Here is a 7,308-nt window from a genome sequence, read left to right on the forward strand (position 1 = left end):
TGTAAATGGCATATGTTTTCAAGCTCAATTTCTTTTGTAATCTTGTTACACTTTGTGCGATTTGAATACAGCTTACATTGGGAGAAACATGTTTTTAAGTCATCATCCCTATTCTTGTTACAGGCACTGCAAATCCTACCTGTTCCAGCGTTATGACAGGGGGCTTTAGTAAAATAGACTTTAAAGTCTTCAGAACTTCCCTTGATTTCAGGGTGACTTTGGAATGCAACCTTCAACTTCCTGGTTACGCTAACAGTCTCAGTTCTGTTCAGCATCTTACTTATCTCGGCTGACAAGTCAGCAACATTAGGTTCATAAAGAAAGTACTTTGCTCTCTCATCAAAGTACTTCTTAAGAAACTCTGCCATGGCAGTTCTCCTTTGAACCAGCACAGGAAGTCCAGCAGCTATGGCCCACAATGCCTCCATTCTAAACGGCTCATCAGGTGGTATTACAAGGACATTGCTTTGTTGAAGGTCCTTGTAAATTTCATCTTGAGAGCCGTAAGGGGGATAAGTGTTTGGTTCTATACATGTACAGTTTGAATTGTTAGTAAGAAAGATTTTTGTATCTTTGACATCAGCTTCTGAGGGTGCACGAACAAACCACTTTGGAATCTTTGTACACATAATTTGAAACATGTTTGCTGTTTTACCGACTCCGGCAGAGAAAAGTTTGAACCTTGTGGATTCAACATTTTTGTCTGTTATCACAGTAAGTATTTGTTTGAAGTCATTTTTTTTGGACATTTGATCTACATTTAGATCAAAGAAGGCCTTGTCTGGTCTTGGAATATATAGTTCATGCTTTATTGGAATCTTGGTCAGTTGGTAAAGTTTTTCGTATTCTTCAAGACTGTAGCTCCAACAGAGAAAACTGCGGCTGCTGCTTCAGCATATTTTAAGTGTTTGTCTCTCAGATCAGCTGGTGGAATAACATGGTTTATCAACACAATATCAGCATCTTTGAAACAGCGTTTTATCAGTGCAGACGCAAAGAGGAGTGAGGTTGATGACTTGACGTGTCAATGACATATTCAACATTTTCCAGTGTTGTGAGAGTTAAGAAGTAGTTTTCCGGTGACAAAAGCCATTTGAAAGAAGGCTCATCATTGCCAAATGCGTCTTTGATGTCCTCATTCAGACATGGTGGTATGAGTTCAACTCCACAGTCAGCAGCATCTTTCTTTTCTTCTTCAGTTGCCTTCAAAACAACACAGCAGATCTTCTTTTGTCTGTTTTGTGCTGCAAGGCTTGCAAGTTGACAGTTGAGAGCTGACACTGTGTCTCCAACACGGGACCATCTTTCAGCCAGGAATATGGAAGTCATTTTGCTGTGATTACCTGTATGAACAAAAGTGTAGATAAAAAAAAGACTTACATCCTTTTACTTTTTTAGATTGTATTATAATTTTGTTTTCTACAGAGCAGGCAATAGTTTTTATATCATCAACATGAAGAAAAACTCAATCTAAAGACACACAGTGCATACAACCAAACATAAAGGAATCAAATAATTTTGAGATGGAGATAATGAAATATACAATTAGAACCAGCAGTCTTCTATGGTGTAGAATTTCTGATAGCATTTTATGATGGCACATTCAATGGTATATAAATTTACATGTAAGGTAATTAACTCCGAAAATCTGTCACATGTGTGCAGTGTAATACTCAGCAGTAGTGCCAACCTGATGAAAAGAGCATGGATGCATGGCAGTTTTGTGGTTCACATTGACTAGCACAACTTGCCACAAGGTAGGGTAGAGTAACCACGCCGGTAATTGTTCTGCCAAAACATGGATAGACACTAGAGTTTACAAAATCACCATAGGTCTCATAGTAAATTTATACAGTAACTTAGAACAGTGATACCATGACAGAAGTTAAATGCCGTCATAGCTGTGGAAACGCAGCTATTTGTGGCTATGCGGGTCATCAAAAGGTCAACCCCACCATGGATAGCTGCGGGCCACATCATAGCAAAAATGGATCAATTTCGATGACCCGACTTTGGTCGGGATTTTCAATGATAAAATAAACCAAAGTGAGCGTAATTCAATAAAATGACCTATACCTGCCTGAACTCTGATTTAATATGCTCATTCCATATCCTTTTGTTAACAAATGTCTGGCTCGTTTACATATTTCGGCTGATTTTCCAAGGTCTACTCCAGATTTTCACTCTGACCGGCCCTCTCTCTATTCATGTCCTCATGCATGTCATACTTATAGCATATCAATGGAAGTCAGAGTCTGCTGCCAGAATGAAAATCTAGAGTAGCCCTTGGAAAATCAGCTGAAATATGTAAATGAACCAGAGATTTTGTTAACAAAAGGATAGAAGGAATGAGCAATAATCAGAGTTCAGGCAGGTATAGGTCATTTTATATACGCACACTTTGGTTTATTTTGCCGTTATAAGTCCCGACCCAAGTTGGGTCGTCGAAATAGACCCATTTCCGCTCTGAGGCGGCCCGCAGCTATCCATGATGCCGGGGTTCACCTTTGATGACCTGCATAGATCATGGATGTAAAAAATATATCTATTTTTTACATCTATATCTATTTTTTATGCATGGATGTAAAAAATATATCTATTTTTTACATCCATGCATAGATGCACGCTACCCAGCCACAGATAGCTGTGTTTCAACAGTAAATACTGTCATAATTTGTTCGGGGTGATGGGGGGGGGGGCAGCATTCTAAAGGTTGCAAGTAACCATCAGAAATGCATTTTTCGAGTAAAAACCTAGCAAAATTACTGAACCGAAGGTCAGCACAGCAAGACATCGGGTTTTATCGGTCATTCTAGTATTTCTACGGCATGACCCCGAATGACCAAATTTGAACTACGCTCGTAACGCTGCGTATTTACAGCTTTTACTCCATCGCATTGAACTCGAAATACTCAACAAAGGACGACATTCGTACTTAATGGCTTTGAAGATTACCTTGGCAGTAACCGGAGGATATTAGTGTGTAATGTCATTGGTCAGACAAGCAATAATACGGTCAAAAAAAACCCAAAAAACAAATCCAAAACACACGGAAGTACATGTATACGCCCGGCCGCTTACTGTGTTTACGTTCTTACCTGGCCGAGAGGTATGATCTACGTATTTGATGTTTGTTTCTTCCTGTAATCCGGTTCCTTCAACGCATTCAAAGGTACCTCAGCTTTTTGAGTTGCACAGTCGTCACAAAGAATGCCATGAAAAAACTTCTTTTTCGTCAAAATCAGAATGAAATCGCCTGGATCGTACGTCGTACATGTACACACAGGTCCGCCATTTTAATTGTAGGTCAAACAAGAGGTCAAACACCCGGCGGCAAGGCAAGCGCCCTCTAGCGACCGTTCCGAATAAAAATGAAAGAGCGACAGCTGAAACTGCTTTCGATGGCTTACATGTAGTGTGTTTTGATAAGGTACTTTAAAAAAATTCTTTGTTTCCCGTCCGCGTGCTGGTAAGTTTTTAGAGAAAATTAAGAAAACAAACACAATGTTAACACTATCACAAATAAAAACAATATTTTCCCCAGAGGAAACCAAATAAAATTTGAGCTTATGTTATAACACATGTGTTTTTTGTCTTTGTTTGCTTTTTTCCCTGGCTGGATGGTAGGTTTTCCAAAAATCCAAGGCCGGCAAATCAAAGAATTTTCTTAAATGGTTTAACATTGAAATCACCTTGACTGAATTCATTGTGTCAGCTAGTTTCTCCAACCGTACAAAAGAACAGACATTGTGTCTGACAACATACAAGTCATGGTGAAATTTATGCAAATATTTCCTTCTCTGTGCTTTTGAAGCAACCAGCCCATAACTCCTTTAGAGGGCCATTCGTCTTTCAGGTGAATCACCCTCTATATAAAGTGGATAGTCACTAATATGAGTGCAATACATAATAATAAAAAGTTATCTAGCTCAAGTATACGCATGTATACAAGTAAAGCAAATACTTATAATTCATCTTACCACAACAACATAGCTAAGACTGCATTTTTGCTAATATTCAATAAGCATACTGTAAGTTCACAGTTGATTTTTTAGAAATGTATTTGAAGACGCCATATAAAATACATAACATTGTCCTGTTGTCAAATTGTAGTGAGGGGTTAACAGAAAACAAATTAATCATACATGTGTAGTTAATAGCACCATAATATGCACTATTAAGTGACATGCAACGATTCATTGTTATAGCGGTTATGAAAGTCGTAGCTACAATGTTGGCTCTTCTCCCGTTAAGACCTGTGTGTGTAGGAAATGACAGTTTTTGCATTTTTCTCTGTCTGATTGATGTTCACCGGATGCTGGAGTGATTGCTAGCTAAGTTCTCTCGACGCAAGATGGGATGTCCTCGTTCATATGTACGCTGGTGGGCGGCAAACGCTGTAGATACAGCTGACACCAGATTCGAGTACACAACAACACCAGTAAAGGTACACTTACAGTCCTCGGAACGCAGGTTTACATCAATGGTTGTATCTTGCATGTGATAGGACGAGGGTTAACGTTTGAGTTGGTTATCCAGATATCGACTATATATAACCCTGCAAGATATCGCATGGGTGTTTGTGTATTATAGAGCTATAAGCACACAATAATATATCATAAAATTATAACAATATATAATACATGACAAATGTTGGCGATAAAATACACAGCGGTATATTATTTCTAAGTTACGCTTGTAAATGGTTGAAAGTGGATGATAGTGTTCGACAAGATTGCACTCTTTGTTCTGTATCAGCTGCATGACACAGTCCATATTCGGTCTTGTTGGGGAAAAAAAAAAAAATTTGACGAGACGATTTGCGATCATAATCTTGTCTTGCAAAATTTCGTCACAAGAATATATCGGAGAGTTGTCAAATTTGCGTTGTAAGTTGATACAAAAATTAACAAAATACGTAAAATACTTCTGGATGCATTCATCTATCTTGAATCTTTCCATAATATCTATCCTAAAATTTGTCATAATAACTTTCGCTCTACTATAAATGGACGTAAATAGTAAGCCAAAATTATGTACACTTGCATGAAGAGGTATCAAGAAAAGTAGATAACATTAATTGAAAGAGCTAGGCGATGCTTATAATGCTGAAATATCCGGTCAACCTAGCCTTGGCTCCTTCCGTGACATCCAGATTCATAATATAGAGCGGTGATGAACGACTCTGGGTACACAGGCGAATCACCTACGTTTTTAGCCACTTTAATTGATTCTTTAGGTAAACGTATCAAAAGAATGTACAATATTTCTTATCCAAATCTGTATCATCTTTATCCTAACTATAATCGCAATAAAAAAAAACATTGAATGTCCGTTTATCAGTAGGTACACCGATAGCCTACCAAGGGTACTGGTAGAACTTGAGATTTTCAAATATAAGAGACAGCTGGACTATGAACATTTGTTTTGAAATAGCGAATTAAAAATAGGGAGAATGAGCAAATCCATCGCACGATGTCAAGTTTACTTTCCCAGACGTCAATATTCGTTAGCGAAAGAGAATGCCTAAGGTTAAGAGTCTGCTGCAATGTTTACTCATGTAAGTGTGAAAGATGAGTCAATATACGCTGCAAAAGAAAATATATTGTTTCTCAGAATCTAATGTACACTATTCGGGATTATGCAAAAGAAAACGAATGTATAGAGTATAGGGCATACAACAGTTAGATTGTTCACTTGACCGACGGTCGGGTCGTTTTACAAAGGGCTAGACAGTATTAGCCAAACACGCTGTAGTATAAATGGCTATTCTTTATTCTATGCCTGACCTCCAAACTTTAAACATTCTCGGAAAGTTACTTCATAATCTTAAAATGCTGCTTGACTAGAAAGTCGTTGTAACGTGTACGCTTATATACCATCTTTTTTTTTCAGAACTGCACGTTTTAAATATCACCCTGTGGGTATAGTGTTCGACCGCCGGAATTTTTCAGGTTGTAACTAGAATTCTGAAATATTTGGATCCGGTGATATCTGAAAAAAAAGTGATGTTCGAAGTATCATTCAGATTAGACTCACCCACTGCACCTCATTTGCTACGCAGGTTTATCCTCAACCAAATTGTGATGCGCCCTCAACGGTCTGTCTGAGCAACTGAGGCTCACCTAGCCAGCCCGGCTATGCGCAACTATTCTTGAAGTGAGCGATAAGAGCCTCGAAACACTGATAGAAATCTGGTGTGTTCAGGTATAAGTCGAACGTGATGAGTGTTTCGTCGGCCGCACTGTATGATACGCTGTTCGGATCATGGATACGAAAATCCTGTACACGAAGTTCAAAATCTTAAACAACACTTGCAAGAGTTTTTATTATCGAACTCTAAAAATAAAGCAGTTTTGAATTCTCCATATCAGATAGAACCAAACTTAGGAGTTGTCTTGTAGAAAGCGCCATCGTTATTTCTCACCAAACAAGTTAATAACCGTGACTTTAAGAGTATCTCTCTCTCCCTCCCCCTCTCTGTCTCTCTCTCTCTCTCTCTCTCTCTCTCTCTCTCTCTCTCTCTCTCTCTCTCTCTCTCTCTCTCTCACACACACACACACACGCGCACACAGAGAAAGCTTGACTAAACCCCTCTACTGATAGAAATTAATTTTAATGAGCAAAATCGGAGAGGTGTGTTATTTTTTACTAGGCAATAATGTTTGAAAATGACATTGAACACACATTTTTAGTACATTTTTGCATGATCAGTGTGATAAAGCCACGTACATGTATACACATTAAGGTGATTCTGTTAGATAAACTAATTAAGACATGCTCATTGTTACATGATTGTATATTTATCAATCACAATGGGTTACAGGTGTTGTTATCTTTCTGAATACACTCATAGAGAAAGATAGATAGAGTGGCAACGGGTATTGTTTAAGGCGTGAAGCGGTTACGTAACCCTCAATGTTCGCCTCGCCTCAGGTTGCTCTCGCCTCTCTTTTCCGAAGAGTGCCGACCATGAATCCTTCGGTAGTTTTCGGATTTTCGCCAATTGTTAAGCGAAAGTATGTTCGGCAAAGTTGTGGTTGTTGTTGTCGTGTGGTGCTGAGCAGAATTGACGTGCTGGCGAAAACGGGAATGTTTTGAGCTTCAGAAAACGAGTGTTACCGTTTTAAAAATTCCTCTCATATTTTTATGAATATATAATGAGTGTGTTTGAACCAAATTTGAAAGTCTTTTATCGATACTGTCTGGTTTTACTCAATGGTTTACGGTCAGTCGTACCCTCTTTTACACGTGCGTCAAGGAAGGACATGTTTATGAAACTGCTGCCGTGTTATGTTTTGATTGGCG

Source organism: Ptychodera flava (assembly GCF_041260155.1).
Source record: "Ptychodera flava strain L36383 chromosome 23 unlocalized genomic scaffold, AS_Pfla_20210202 Scaffold_23__1_contigs__length_28996876_pilon, whole genome shotgun sequence".
Classification (NCBI taxonomy): Eukaryota; Metazoa; Hemichordata; class Enteropneusta; family Ptychoderidae; genus Ptychodera; species Ptychodera flava.